The following is a 16,233-nucleotide window of genomic DNA, read 5'->3' as shown; positions in this document are numbered from 1 at the left end:
AACGAACCGTAGCATTAGCCGTAGCAAGTTAGCCGCGCCGGGCAGCGCTCAGAGATGACATCATCCAGGTCAGAGGTTAGTAGGTCAACCTACAGGCGCAGCATGTTGATAACATGCCACCACGGGCTCGGAGGGGAATATCACTAGTGTATCATAACAAAATATTGGCGAAATGAACGAGTTTTGCAGCGGATAATGTGTTATTTAGAGGCTGCATTGCGCTGCCCCGTGTTCTCGCATTATACGGATATACGCGCCGCTCCACTGGGGCTAATTTCGTCAAAACAACTCCAAATGACACCAAAGTTTCTGGGTGAGTAAAATTATCTTATTTTATGCTAGAAATAAGGTCCAGGTTGTAAAAAACGGAAATTATCCTTTAAGTAAACTAAATTAAACTAAACTTGAGTCAAACAGGAGCAGCGTATCAGGATTTGTCAGGGACTATTTTCCTCGGTGGACTCGGCGCAGTAGTGAGCCCGTCAGTGTGTTGATGTTGATGATGAGCAGCAGTAGTAGAAAACAAAGAAAAACACGCACTCTCCAACAAAACTCTCAGGAACAAACTACAGAGGTGCACGGCCAAAAGATAAACTTAGAGGAGCAGAAGAAAGGCCAGCAGCACGCGTGTCCTTCTTGTGGCAAAGTGAAGAGGGCCCGGGTGGGGATTGAACCCACACCTCCCAGGTAAGAGTCACGCGCGCTTGCCAGTCACCCAAAGGGACATTCCTTTGGCCAAGTAGCCAGGGCACATGATCAATTGGAGGCATAGTGACAGGAACCTCAACTGTCACATTCTCATTGTCCTTTATTGTAAAGGACAATGAGAAGGACACGAGTGCTGCTGGCCTTTCTTCTGTTCCTTTAAAGGGATAGTTCAACATTTTGGCAAATTGGCCCATTGCCATAATCCCTATAGTCATAGCAGTAGGTTCGTTACCTTTATTTGTCGGTGTAAGCTATTCTTAGAACGGAGGAGCGGAGCGGCAGGCTGTTCAGAGCTACACTATGGAGGCTAATGGAATTTCTTGGTTTCCCTCATCAAACTCATCAAATACAAAATCCCAAAACTCCAAAACGCTTTCGTGGACAAGTTGTGAGCTGCACATTCACCACGCTATGAGATAATAATAGAACGTTACGAGACAGAGTTGTTTTAGAGGTAAATTCATGCAAAACCGCTGATGCGCGTTGCGTTCAGGGACAGTTTTTCAGCAAGCAGTCTCTGTATTTACCTCGAAAACGGCTCCGTTTCGTAACGTTCCATTATTATCTCATAGCGTGGTGATTGTGCAGGTCACAACTTGTCCACGAAAGCGTTTTGGAGTTTTGGGATTTTGTATTTGATGAGTTTGATGAGGGAAACCAAGAAATTCCATTAGCCTCCATAGTGTAGCTCTGAACAGCCTGCCGCTCCGCTCCTCCGTTCTAAAAATAGCTTACACCGACAAATAAAGGTAACGAACCTACTGCTATGACTATAGCGATTATGGCAATGGGCCAATTTGCCAAAATGTTGAACTATCCCTTTAAGATGATGAGCTGCAGCTCATTGATGTTTTTATGGAGCCTGTGTAATGATGGGAGACAGGCCTTAATTGTACGAGTTAGTTTCTTCAGAGCGTTTGCTGCAGAGGAGATGTAACATTCATGTATCTATAGATTTACATTCATCCTGTAACTCTGCTGCATCAGTAGTTTGGAGTCGGTTCTGCTCTCGTCCTCGTGTGTTCGCTGCAGGACGAACGCTGGCCAGCCGTGTCCTGTAAACACGACAGACAGACAGACGGAGAGGACATAAATCTGTGTCTGTGGTGAGGGAGAATCAGAGGGGGAAGAGTCTTCCTCTTGTTGTGGTTGTTCCTTTTTTGTTTCTTTCTTTCTGCTCTTTTGTCATCGTTAGTCATCGATTAATGCGAGGCAGCGATTAGCTCAGAGCAGCAGGCTGACTACATGTTCTGAGGCCCGGCAGCAGTAAACAAGTCCAACAACAGAGACCTCCGCTCCAGCACACGCCGCTGCTGCTGCTGCTGCAAGGCATTCTGGGTAAATAAATAATCCCCCTTTTTACCCCAGCAGCCAGAGAGGAGGAGTGATGCAGCAGATTTTGTTTCTCTGGCGCGGCCTCGTCGTTGGAGTTACAACGTTTATTAGGCAGAAAATCCAAAGCACGTTTATTTTTACGGCCTGTCGAACTCTCGTTATGAAGCAATATAAAACACGCAGCTCGCCGTCCATCTGAACAGCGGGGTGGCAGAGCGGAGCGGAGCTGAACCCGCCTCAACTTCACACAGCTCAACACAACATGATGTCATCGAGTCCGCAGCTCCGTCGGCCAATCACACGCATCAGAGCGAGTCAACACACATTCCTGGTGCATTAGTGTTTTTGTCGTGTGGGTTTGACCGTTTACATCCAGATTGTTGCATCAAAACATGAAAAATAAAAACTCTCTCTCTCTGTGAGCGGCCGGATGTCGCACTGGTCCTTGAACGCACCACCTGAACTACCCTTAGCAAATAGTAGTATATTCATTTTATTAAGTATGCTTGAGTATAAGTATAAGTATAGCAAGTATACTATTGACCATGTACTTGTAGCATACTAGAAAGTAAACTAATTTAATACTTCTTCGGACTAAATTTGAACATTTTAAAGGGGTAGTTCAACATTTTGTCAAACTGGCCCATTGCCATAATCCCTATAGTCATAGCAGTAGGTTCGTTACCTTTAATTGTCGGTGCAAGCTGTTTTTAGAACGGCGGAGCAGAGCCGTGAGCTGCTCAGAGCTACGCTACGGAGGCTCATGAGATTTCTTGGTTTCCCTCATCAAACTCATCAAATACACAATCCAACAACTCCACAACGCTCTGGTGGACAAGTTGTGAGCTGCACATTCACCACGCTATGAGATAATAACACAACGTTACCAGACAGAGTTGTTTTGGAGGGAAATTCATGCAAAACCGCTGATGCGTGTTGCCTTCAGGGACAGTTTTTCATCATCAGTCTCTGTATTTCCCTCTAAAACAACTCTGTCTGTCTGGTAACGTTGTGTTATTATCTCATAGCGTGGTGAATGTGCAGCTCACAACTTGTCCACCAGAGCGTTGTGGAGTTTTGGGATTGTGTATTTGATGAGTTTGATGAGGGAAACCTAGTGTGCTAAGTATATACTTCTATCCACATTTTAGTTTATTAAAGTATACTTTATAAGGTCATTTTAAGTTTACAAAAGTACACTTTCAAGTATACTGCCTCAGTTGTAGTATAACATGAGTATACTTGTAGTACATTTTAATAACAGCTGCTCGACACTCGACACAGGAAACGGCTGAAACTGTCTGCTCTTTTAATCTGAGCCTTTTAGGAAAAACACAAAGTGAGAGCGACGGTCGGTCATGGAGCCGAGAGGCAGCGTGAGACCTACTCCAGTAAATGAAGGCTGCAATCACACACACACACACACACACACACACACTGAGACACACACACACACACACACACACACACACACACACACACACACACACACACACACACACACACACACACACACACACACACACACTTCAACCGCCTCCATAATGAGTTTCAACTCTGATGAGGTGTGGCAGGGCAGAACAATCTTGGTGTTTAACCTGCCACTAGGGGTCAAGCATTTGGAGTGTGTGTGTGTGTGTGTGTGTGTGTGTGTGTGTGTGTGTGTGTGTGTGTGTGTGTGTGTGTGTGTGTGTGTGTGTGTGTGAGTCCCAGTGTGTTGGACTGGCTCAGTCAACAATGGAGCTGAGTGTAGGTGATGAGCTGGAGGTGCAGGTCGTCCTGCAGCAGCGTTTTCCTGCTGCAACAATCAGCTCATGCTGGGCCGTGGGGGGGTCCATTGGGGGGGTTGAGGGGGGGTGGTCCATTGGGGGGGGCTGGGAGGGGGGAGAGGGTATCATTATCCCTGCTGGGCCAAACCGACGACGGGAAGAAGAACAAAACTACACTCATCTCCTTGTGTTCGTATATCCCTCCGCCACGCAGACTAGTCCCTGTTAGATCCTGATTATCCAGAGTCAGAATATTCATTAAAGGGACAACGAGGAGTTTCTATTCGGTTATAAAAAGTCTCATATTAATGTGGATGAATCTACGTTACCACTTGTTAATGGTCCATTTGAGATAAATCTATGGTTTTGTCTCTATGGTTATTTTGTTATTATAATTAATGGTGGAAACGCTGGGCGAGCCGACCAGCGTTTCCTTACTTTCGGTTTCGCGGACGCTGCCCAGCAAGTCATTAGAATAACGCCGCCAAATCGCCGTTTATGGTCGGAACTATGGGGGTATCTGATCATCTTCGAACCTCCGACTTTCATTGTTGATGAATGAAAACATGAGTCTGTCTTGCGCCGGTCCAAGAATTTCACGGTGCGGAGGCTCATAAATGTAGTGTGAAAACACTTCGCTTTCCAAAACTCCCCCCCCCCCATCTGAGAAATACTTTCTCATGCCTTACAACTACCATATAACTTTATTCTATTCTTTTAAATAACTGTATATATTCCTGAAACATTTTAATACGTACAGTAACTATATGTTTGTCTTATTTGGTTTTTATATCTCTCTCTATATATATATATATATTTTTTTTTTACAAATGCTTCTGTAACAACCACATTCTGTTTTTGTTTTTACCTCACTGGGGAAATTCATTGAAGTCGTTAATAGTGAGTTCTCAAGGACAAACCAGTGATTCATCAAGTCATGAAGACCTTGACCTCTGACCTTTGACAATCAAACTCTTATCAGTTAAAGCTGAAGTCGTATCGAATGAATTTTAAAAATAAAAGTTTGACATAAAACCGTCTGATGCAACTTCATGCAGCCGGACTACAAACATGGCCGACGCTGCAAGTATCTTCTCATGTACAGAGACGATTCCAACTGCTGCTTTGAAAGCATTTTGACCTGAGGAAGACGAGATTGGACAGACCATCACTACTTCCTGTAAAAGCCAAGAAAGTTTAAAGGGATAGTTCAACATTTTGGCAAATTGGCCCATTGCCATAATCCCTATAGTCATAGCAGTAGGTTCGTTACCTTTAATTGTCGGTGCAAGCTATTTTTAGAACGGCGGAGCAGAGCCGTGAGCTGCTCAGAGCTACGCTACGGAGGCTCATTATGGGATTTCTTGGTTTCTCTTCATCAAACTCATCAAATACACAATCCAACAACTCCACAACGCTCTGGTGGACAAGTTGTGAGCTGCACATTCACCACGCTATGAGATAATAACACAACGTTACCACACAGAGTTGGTTTAGAGGGAAATTCATGCAAAACCACTGATGCACGTTGCCTTCAGGGACAGTTTTTCAGCAAACAGTCTCTGTATTTACCTCTAAAACAACTCCTCTTTTGGTTGGACCAGATTTGGGGTCTTTGGTCCAGGGGGCTTTCACACCTGTAAATTTGATTTGGACCAAATGAGGTCGGTGTGAAAGCTGACAAAGACTGAGAAATTCCTTTTCAACTTTTTTGGACAGATTCAACAAAGATACAGTACTATGTAAAAAAAATTTAGGCAACCAATAGATTTGTAGTTTTACTTGAGTCTGTTTTTTTTTTAAAAGAAAGCCAAGAGCTGTGAGATTACTACAGACGTGTCAGAATGAAGACAGGTGTTAATTAATCTGGAGCACAGTAGAAAATAAAAAAATTCATCTCTGCCTAGAAAAATCTACTTTTGAATCATGAGATAGTAGCTAAAGAATCTAAGAATTAGTCAAGTGATATCTAATGAGTCACTGTGCAAAAGTAGATGCTAAAAAAAGTGAACCTGAGCAGTTTTACATATGTTTTATTTTATTGTCCGGGCAGAATTCGACCTTTCTCAGGAACCAGACTGGAAAACTAATTATATTTCACTAATAGCCTGTCACAGTGGTTATTCGCTCCGTCCAAATACAAATGTTTTTGGCTCATTTTGATTTCACCCAGACTCTTCACATTTTCCCATTCAAATAAGACCAGACAACAGAAATAAGTATGTTAACTATGTCATATTTTAAGGAGCGTTCAGCCTAACGACGCCACTGTGTCAGACTAGGCAAAGAAATTCAAAAAAATTCTAACATGCTACACTGCAAAAACTTTCCAAGAATATTTGTCTTATTTCCTGTCAAAATGTCAAATTTCTAGTCAAAACTAATCTCTTTCCACTTAAAATAAGACTTATTAGCTAAAAAATAACTTGGTTTTAGATCATTTTCACTTGTTTCAAACTAATTTTCAATTGAAAGTAGAAATTATTTTTTGTGTGCTTGTAATAACAAAGAAAAACTTGCTCCACTATCAGATTTTTCTACTTATTTTAAGTGAAGATATGCTTGAAAAAAGTTAAAAATGTCTAAAAACAAGCTACTTTTTATGTGATTTTACGTGTAATGAGATTTGTTTCGACCATAGAAATGACATTTTGACTAGAAATAAGACAAATATTCTTGATAAGATTTTCAGTTTTTGCAGTGTAGACGCAAAATCGCTGTTTGTCAGTTATGTTACTCTACACATCTGTTCGTTGTTCCAATTTGACGCTGGAAATTTGTCGATAATCGTCCTGAACTCATGTGGTCTGACCCGATCCTGCCCTGACGCTCTTCAACGAGGCCCAAACGAGTCAGTCGACCCAACTGGGAAAAGGCTGAAGTGGATTTTATTACCGATCTCTGACATCAGTGTTGAGCTGCAGAGAAGCAGGATGATTCACAGTCCCGACCTCTGTCACCGTAACGTCACATGTTACACTGTAAAAACCCAAAATCTTTCCAAGAATATTTGTCTTATTTCTTGTCAAAATGTCTCAATTTTTGTCAAAACTAATCTCTTTCCACTTTAAATAAGACTCATCACCTAAAAATGAACTTGTTTTTAGATCATTTTCACTTGTTTCAAACTAATTTTCAATTGAAATAAGTAGAAAAATCTGCCAGTGAAAGCAAGTTTTTTATGCTGATTTTTCTTTCTTTATTTGAAGTGGAAAATCTGCTTGAAAAAAGTAAAAAGTGTCTAAAAACAAGCTACTTTTTAATGTGATGAGTCTTATTTTAAGTAGAATTAGATTTATTTTGACTAGAAAATACATTTTGACTGGAAATAAGACAAATATTCTTGGTAAGATTTTGAGTTTTTGCAGTGTATCTGGTCCTTACAGATGCGGTGTGTGTGTGTCTGTGTGAAGGCAGCAGCAGGTGCCGGTCCTCTCCTCTCCTCTCCTCTCTCTGCCGTGGACGTCTACGTGCTCACGATGCAGCGAACACCGAGCTGTCGTCTCTTCCTCCTCCTCCTCCTTCGGCATGAATCACTCTGCTCAGAGTTTATGCTTCGCCGTCCAACTTAACCTTGGAATGACTCGTTTCATGATGTTCAAAGGCTTCCAGACTCTTTCACAGCGCCTTGTCTTTTGAACAATGTTGTGCATTGTGTATAAACTTGAACAGGGCTTGGCTTGAGGGAGCAGAGAGGTGGGGAGGGGGGGGGGGGGGGGGCAGACTGGGCTGAGTCAACTACGTGGCCACAGGAACCAAATATTGCTTCATTTGTACATATGCAATCAAAGAAACCCAGGGATGGAAAAAAACACAACCCGAGAGGCTGTTTTGGGAGGAATTTACTGGAAATTGTGGATGACAATGCAGCTTCCTGTGTTTATGTAGTAAAAGAATACGCTTTTAAAAGCTCTATTACTAAAGAAAGGGCGCGATGGACGTTCCAAGAAATTAGCAAATACGCTGTGACAAGGCCGACTGGCTGCAGCCGCTCTGCTGAGTTTTCATTTAGCCAATCAGCCTCAAACTCAGTCGGAGCAGGAACATTATGCAAGATAAAGCTAATAAGTGGCCAACAACTCAATCTGAGCCGCCGGTTTATTCCAACCTGCCAGTTCTCCTGCAGCAGCAATTGTGTTACTAAGAGGACGTTGTGGGAAATTAGAAGATAGACTCCCATCAGGCCGCCGCCGCCGTAAACACTCAAGACGCACATTTTCCCTCTAAACGCTCCAAAAGTCATCATCAGTCGACAAAATATTATGCAACAACAACCGAATCTGGATGGAAATGCTCGGCTCTCCCACACGATGTGCAGCTCCACAAACACAACACCACGTCTTGTCCTGACGACGATGAAGACGTTTGGTTTATTTCTTCGGGGCTCTGATGACATTTGTCCCCGGTAACGATATCAGAAGAGGACTCGTCTCTTCTTTATAAACGTGTTAGAGGAGGATCACCCCTCCTTCCTCCTCCTCCTCCTCCTCCTCCTCTCCGCTCTGTGGTGAGCTCCTCTGGTTTTCATTCACCACCACCCGTTCCTTTTCCTTCCACCTCATCCCTAAATCTCCTAATTCAACTCATTATTCGCTCAATTGGTGGGCTTTAACCCCTCCTGCCTCGGGTCCTATAGAGCTGGTAGTCATTAGCAGGCACAGCCGAGCAGGCCCAAACACACACACACACACACACACACACATATGCACACTTGCACTTACACACTAGCACACATGCTACACACACACACACTTCTATGCAGTGTCATAAAGTGCTTGAAGAGCCTGCGGGGTGTCGCTCGCTGCAGTTAAACACATCTCAGTGTTCGACGGTGCACTGCAAAAACTCTACATCTTTCCAAGAATATTTGTCTTATTTCTAGTCAAAACTAATCTCTTTCCACTTAAAATAAGAAGAAGAGAAATTAACTTGTTTTTAGATCATTTTCATTTGTTTCAAACTAATTTTCACTTGAAATAAGTAGAAAAATCTGCCAGTGAAAGGACGTTTTTTGTGCTTGTAATAAGAAAGAAAAACTTGCTCCACTATCAGATTTTTCTACTTATTTCAAGTGAAAATCTGCTTGAAAGAAGTAAAAAGTGTCTAAAAACAAGCTGCTTTTTAATGTGATGAGTCTTATTTTAAGTAGAAAGAGATGAGTTTTGACTAGAAATAAGACAAATATTCTTGGTAAGATGTTGAGTTTTTGCAGTGCAGCTCCTGTTGGACGGGAGTCATGTTCTGCTGGGTCGGGTCTGGTGGGATCGACAGACTGACAGCGCTGTGGTGGTGGTGGTGGTGAAGGGGGGGGGGTTGGAGGATGGGGGGAGGACCACCCACAGCGCTGTGGTTCCCACTGATACGAGCAGCATCTGGGTGTGATGGCTGCTGGGAACTCTCAGGGGGAAACTGCTGCTGCTGCTGCTGCTGCTGCTGCTGCTGCTGCTGCCGGGGACGACGATCTGACCTCCGTTACAGAGGATTCAGAGAAGAAAAAAGTCTCAACACAGATTTTTCTTTCCTTTTTCTTAAAGGTATAATGCGTAGGAATTCCCCCCATCTAGTGGTGCGGTTGCATATCTGAACGTATTCTTGATGTTGCATTCAGGTGAAATGGGGCAGACGTCAGACAGACAACAGACGCTGCATGTAACAGGATAAACAAGCGTCTATGTAAACAAGTGGTCTGACAATATGTTGTCATGGTGATGTGGTATTGTTTTACCGTCTCTTTCTCTGGTCCAGTAAAATGACATCCGGTTGGTTTGCCGACGGCCGTCTGCCTGACTGCACCTGAATGCAACACCAGTGCCTCTGTCCTTCCTCACACTACACAGTGGTGACAGTTTTAACAGGCCGTTTCCGTGGTTACCTACGGTCACGATGCAACATGGCCGCCTCGGTTCGGTGCGTCGCCCACTTATGTATTTGTATATTTGATTTTTGATAATAAAAAGCCAAATAAGTTACACACTGGGGCTTTATAGGTACATTGTGTAGGAATTCCTCCCATCTGTATATACAAGCAAGTCAATTGTATTTTTCATGCTGCATTCACATGAAATTGGGCAGACTGCAGACGGATGACAAGTGGTCCGTCAGCACGAGGCAAAACAATACACGTGACAATATGTTGTCATGGCGATGTGGTATTGTTTTACTGTCTTTCTCTGGACTTCTGTGACTAAAACGACATCTGGTTTGTTACCGACCGACGGCCGTCTGCCCGACTGCAGGTGAATGCAATGGAATGGAGCGTGCATTCCTCCTCACTGCGTTACCACATGGCAGCAGCACCGAGCTTACCCGCTCCATGGAGATATGAATGATATGAACAGCTCATTCAGAGCTGAAAGGAACACTTCACTTTGTTGATGGGGGGGATTACTGAGTAATGACAAACAGACTGAAGAACCAAATAATCGATTTTCCTGAATAGATAACAGGAGAAATTACACAATGTAGCCTACCTTTAACTGTTTTCTGAGACAAAATCATGGCGGAGGTAAAAATCCACAGTGACGGGTCCAAACACTGAGCTGCAAATAATCAGGTTCAGGTTCAGGTTCAGGTTACTTTATTGATACCCAAGGGTAAACTGGTTTTGCAGTCGAGAGTTAAACAAGCAACAGAAAACGAACAATCAAATCAGAAACAGGACATTTAAAAAGAACACATACACATAAAACAAGAGACAGCTTCGGCTCGACAGAAAGTGCTGCAGTAATGTAAGTAATGACTCTGCAGATTATTATTTCTCTCAATTGATCCGTTTATAACAACGAGGCTGCACGATGCTAATGACCTCATATCACATGATGTCAGTGTGTTGTTTTAAAACAACATAAAACCGAAGATGTGATGATTGTTGGTCTGGTTCCAAACAATCATGTCTCTTCTACATTTTAGGAATATGATGATACATGTGTTGTCCAGGACCGTCTCCATAGCAACACAACACTGATCCAAGGCCGTCCAACTCTTCCATCCGGCGCATGAGATCAGATTCAAACCAAGACTAATTTACTGATGAAGCTTCTTTTACAGCTGCAGGAAATGATCTGAATTTGCTTTTAGTTTGATAAAAATATAATATAAAATAATAAGAATAGGACTGAGTGGACTGTGTAGTTTTCTATATCTAATCTAAATGGTAAAATTAAGGATGACAAAAAGTTGTGTTGGCCCCCGGCAACGATCTGGGTTTCATGTATTGTTTGAGCCCACCATGTTTCCTGTGCAGCAATGTTGAGAAAATCTTGAGTTACAGCTTCTCAGAGTCCAATGTGATGTCATAAAACGTCTTATTTTCTTATTATTCTGATTAATAATCCAAAAATTCAAACAAACTTGGTTCGGTTATATAAATATAATATACACTGCCTGTCCAAAATAAAAGTCACCACTTGGATTTAACTACGCTAATAGGTCGGAGCCTCTCATTGGATAACTACTGCATGGATGATGATGTTTCAGCTTTTCAACTATCTAACCCTAACAGATGCAGCCTCATATCTAAACATGTCTGAAGACACATCCTGTGGTTGTGGAGAAGATGTTAAAGGGATAGTTCAACATTTTGTCAAATCTGCCCATTGCCATAATCCCTATAGTCATAGCAGTAGGTTCGTTACCTTTAATTGTCGGTGCAAGCTATTTTTAGAACGGCGGACCAGAGCCGTGAGCTGCTCAGAGCTACGCTACGGAGGCTCATTATGGGATTTCTTGGTTTCCCTCATCATCAAACTCATCAAATACACAATCCAACAACTCCACAACACTCTGGTGGACAAGTTGTGAGCTGCACATTCACCACGCTATGAGATAATAACACAACGTTACCACACAGAGTTGTTTTAGAGGGAAATTCATGCAAAACCACTGATGCGCGTTGCCTTCAGGGACAGTTTTTCATCAAGCAGTCTCTGTATTTCCCTCTAAAACAACTCCAACTCCAAGAAATCCCATAATGAGCCTCCGTAGCGTAGCTCTGAGCAGCTCACGGCTCTGCTCCGCCGTTCTAAAAATAGCTTGCACCGACAATTATAGGGAACAAACCTACTGCTCTGACTATAGGGATTATGGCAATGGGCCAATTTGCCCAAATGTTGAACTGATCCAGCTCCTGATAGAAAGTCAAGTGTCTCTTCTCCAAGAACACGATAAACTTCCAGCTTGTTGTTGTTTTTGCCGTGTTTGTGTGTGTGTGTGTGTGTGTGTGCAGCGGGGAGATTGACAGGTGTCTGGAGCCCCGGTCCCTCAGACAGCTGTGAGGGCACCGCTGCAGGGTATTAGCCTGATAGAGGGATGATTAGAGAACATTAGAGGTGAAGAGAGGGGGAGCGGGGGCACAGCTGTTGCTGCTAACTATTATTACCCACAATGCAGCAGCAGCAGAGGGGAGGAGGGGGGGCTCTCTGCGGCGAAGCGGGCTAACTCACACACCTGTGGCCTCCCCGCTGCGCTGCGGAGCGACGGACGGCGTACGGAGCGACACGCTGCAGAGGAGCAGGATTACTGTGTTAATAATCTTATTTCCTCTCGTCCATTTCATCCTCCACACGTAACCTGATCACGCCGCTCCGCTAACCGAAGAGGAGATGGAGGGGTTTCCCTCAGGGGCGTCGGGGCAGCTGGTGGCGCGGCGAGGCCGTACGTCAGGGCTAATGCAGCGAGGAGGAAACAGACGGCAGCGGCGGCGGCGGCGGTGGCAGCCACTGGAGGGGCAACATGGAAAACAAAAAGTAAACAACAGCAGACATTCAATTAGACGAAACGTTGGGGCCGGATTAACGAGCGCTCGTCAGGACGCAGCCTTTCATCGGCCCCGCCGGCCAGGATGGTTTGTGACATGTCGAGCCCATCAGAATACGTTCAAGATGTTGCTCTGGGAGGGAAACCACAGTCCTGTTGGTTTGATTGGACATGTGTGTGTGTGTGTATGTGTATATGTGTGTGTGTGTTTGAGAGTGAATTAATCTGGGATGAAGCTCGGCCTCAGTCCACTGACAACTCCAAAGTTTCATCTGTGAGACGTCGGAGCGCAGCCTGAATTAAAAACGTCGTGGGGTTCGCCCGGGGTCAGCGGTGTCTCCTCCGATCTGGGTCCCTGTCAGGCGAAGCTCCTGGATACGAGAAGGCAAACAGCTGCTGTGATTAAAAATAAATCGCACTCAGCGTTTCTCTAAACCCTGGAATAACTAATCTGGACCGGGACATGAAATATTCATGAGGAGCAAATGTAATGATTTCATCCATCACAGGATCGACTTAAACACTTTAACCCTCCGTCCCGTCGCCGGGGCCGATCAACACTCACCTGTTTATACCTCTGGTTGCTATGGTGACGGCTCAAATTAGGTTTTTCATACATTGGACCAAGAGGCGAGGAATGGCCTAACAAACATCCTCCAGTTGATGATTATTTGTTTTCTTCATTTCATTGATTCATTCGTTCTTATACCAATTACCAATATAATAATAATCAAAAACTGGTAACACACTATTAAGCATTAGTTAAGCATTAATAAATACTGAATTCTTCATTTATAAAACTCATTAGTATGTAGTTTATAAACACAGTTAGTGCTTATCAATGATGAGTAAAACATTTTTTACTTTTATAAACTACATATTAATGAGTATTCATGTGTTATAAATGAGGAATTCAGTATTTATCATTGCTTAACTAATGCTTAATAGTGTGTACGTATTATAAAGTGTTACCAAAAAAACTTGATCAATAATTTAATAAAGTGTAAAAAAAAAAAAAAAAAAAAAAAACAGAAGGTTGAACCTGAAAATATTGGATATTTTTAATTGGAAAAAATGATCAGTTCATTATTGATATTGATGATAAAACTCAGCAGCATGACGTAATGATCAAGGTCGACTGTTAGAGGGTCATTAAAGCAGCAGTAAGCGATCTGGTGGTTTTGGCTAACTTCCTGTCAGCAGATGGAGTTAGTAGTCCCCGCCCTCGTCCCTACGTCACCACATTCAGGCGCATCCCTTGGCTGCACACACAGAGAGGACTGCCCCTTTATGCCGTTCTCTCTCCTCATTGGATAAAGGTTGTAGGATACAAGGAAAGTTTTCTCCTCGGCTCAGAGCAGAGCAGAGTGACTGACAGACCCGTGTTTCAGACCAAACACTCTATAGAAGTGATTGCCATTGGAAGATATAACTATTTAAGACTTATACTAACACAAACATTCACCTTACTTCTGCTTTAAGTCCAGACTTGTTGCTGATCAGAGCTGCAGGATCGAACATGGAGCATCAGAGGCCATGAGATCAGCCTCCAGTTGCCCCCTCCCTCTGCCCCCGGGCAACTGCCCCTCAGGCTGTGATGGAGGGTTGAGGCCTGGAGCAGCCCGGGGGCCTGGTGTCCCCTGGTGACGCCTCTGCCTCAGTCAGCTGCCTCTGTACTTACTGTATGTACAGTGTCCAGCTGTGGTGTTGTCTCTGTGTTTACGGGAAATAACAGAGTGTAGAAGACAAATAAATCAGTCGTGCTGATTGAAAACTTCAGTTGGTAACAATTATTTAGTCATATTTGCTGGAACTGGTCACTGAAGGCGTTTCTCCACTGCAGGAAGCTGTGAGCTGCTTCTTGGTTTCCTTCATCAAACTCATCAAATACACAATCCAACAACTCCACAACGCTCTGGTGCAGGGTCCAAAACTAACACTCGCCACTCGCCAATTACGGGTAGATTTTGTCTCTGGCTGGTAAATTTTTAAGACCACTCGCCACTCTGGCGAGTTATTTTTTACAGACGAAAATTTCATTTTTTCGTTACTGGTGGAGAACGATGCTGGTATGTTGTTTTCTGACAGAGTAATGTGTCTTTCCAGCAGAGACGATCTTTGGTCAGGTATGCGCGTCAGGCCGTCATTCACAGCGTCGAGGTGGATACTGTCGTACCCGTTTGTGTGGTTTAGCGCGCCCGGTAAAAAAAAAATGCTCTCATTGCTTCTTATAGGGCAGTGATCAGCTCCGGTGACCGTGGCGCTGACTGTTTATCCCCGTATTAATTAAAACCAGACGCGGCCCGACACACGGCGGGTGCTGAAGCACGGACCAGCGCGGTCCAACTTTTAATTCTCGGTCCGGACTCCGAACCCGCGCGTCTGATTGGGTTGGTTGGACACATGTCAATCGCTCTGGTCGGACCTCACCGCTGAGAACATGTGTGTGTGCGCGCCTGTTTGTTTGTGTGCGCGTGTGTGTGTGCGTGTGTGAGAGAGAGAATCAACACTACATTACCCCCCACACACTCTGAGAGCAGACAGGAAAGACAGTAGAGCAGTGTTTTTCAACCTTGGGATCAGGATTTTTTAAACTAATTATTATTCTTTAAAAAAATATATGATTAAAAACACCACACACAATCCTAAACAACTGTAAGAGAGAGAGAGATTTTTGAACTAATGATAGTTCATTTGTTTATGTTCTGTCTGTTCAGCAGGTGGTGGTGGGATTCATAATGGATTAGAATTAGAAGTGTATCTCAAAAAAACTGGATTTTTACACCTATTTTGAATTTTACTCGAACACAAATACAAATAGAAATACTTTCCCCCCCTCAACAAATACAAATACCGGATGCTTTGCACACCCCTAATTGCTAGTATTAGTGAATACTACTAAAATATTGATTGAGAATCGCATATAAGACCCAAATGACACGTTAAATAATAATGACAGCACTTAAACGCAATTTTTAGTTGGTTGGCTGGTAAAATATCTGCCTGGCTGGTAAAAAAATTAACTTACCAGCCAGGCTGGCTGGTAAGTGAAAAAGTTAGTTTTGGACCCTGCTCTGGTGGACAAGTTGTGAGCTGCACATTCACCACGCTATGAGATAATAACACAACGTTACCAGACAGAGTTGTTTTAGAGGGAAATTCATGCAAAACCACTGATGCACGTTGCCTTCAGGGACAGTTTTTCATGAAGCAGTCTCTGTATTTCCCTCTAAAACAACTCTGTGTGGTAACGTTGTGTTATTATCTTTGATGAGGGAAACCAAGAAATCCCATAATGAGCCTCCGTAGCGTAGCTCTGAGCAGCTCACGGCTCTGCTCCGCCGTTCTAAAAACAGCTTGCACCGACAATTAAAGGTAACGAACCTACTGCTATGACTATAGGGATTATGGCGATGGGCCAATTTGCAGAAAATGTTGAACTTTCCCTTTAAGATTTCCGTTACTGCTGATGAACCTGACGTTGTGTGTGTGTGTGTGTGTGTGTGTGTGTGTGTGTGTGTGTGTGTGTGTGTGTGTGTGTGTGTGTGTGTGTGTGTGTGTGTGAGCTGTCAGTGAGTAACAGTGCAGCGTGTGAACCTCATTAGGCATTAACACCATCAGTCTGTCACTGATTGTCTCTGTCTGTTTGTCTTAATGCTCCGAACCG

The sequence above is a fragment of the Trachurus trachurus genome (genome assembly GCF_905171665.1).
Source record: "Trachurus trachurus genome assembly, chromosome: 21".
Taxonomy (NCBI): domain Eukaryota; kingdom Metazoa; phylum Chordata; class Actinopteri; order Carangiformes; family Carangidae; genus Trachurus; species Trachurus trachurus.
Note: the sequence above shows the minus strand (reverse complement) of the source record.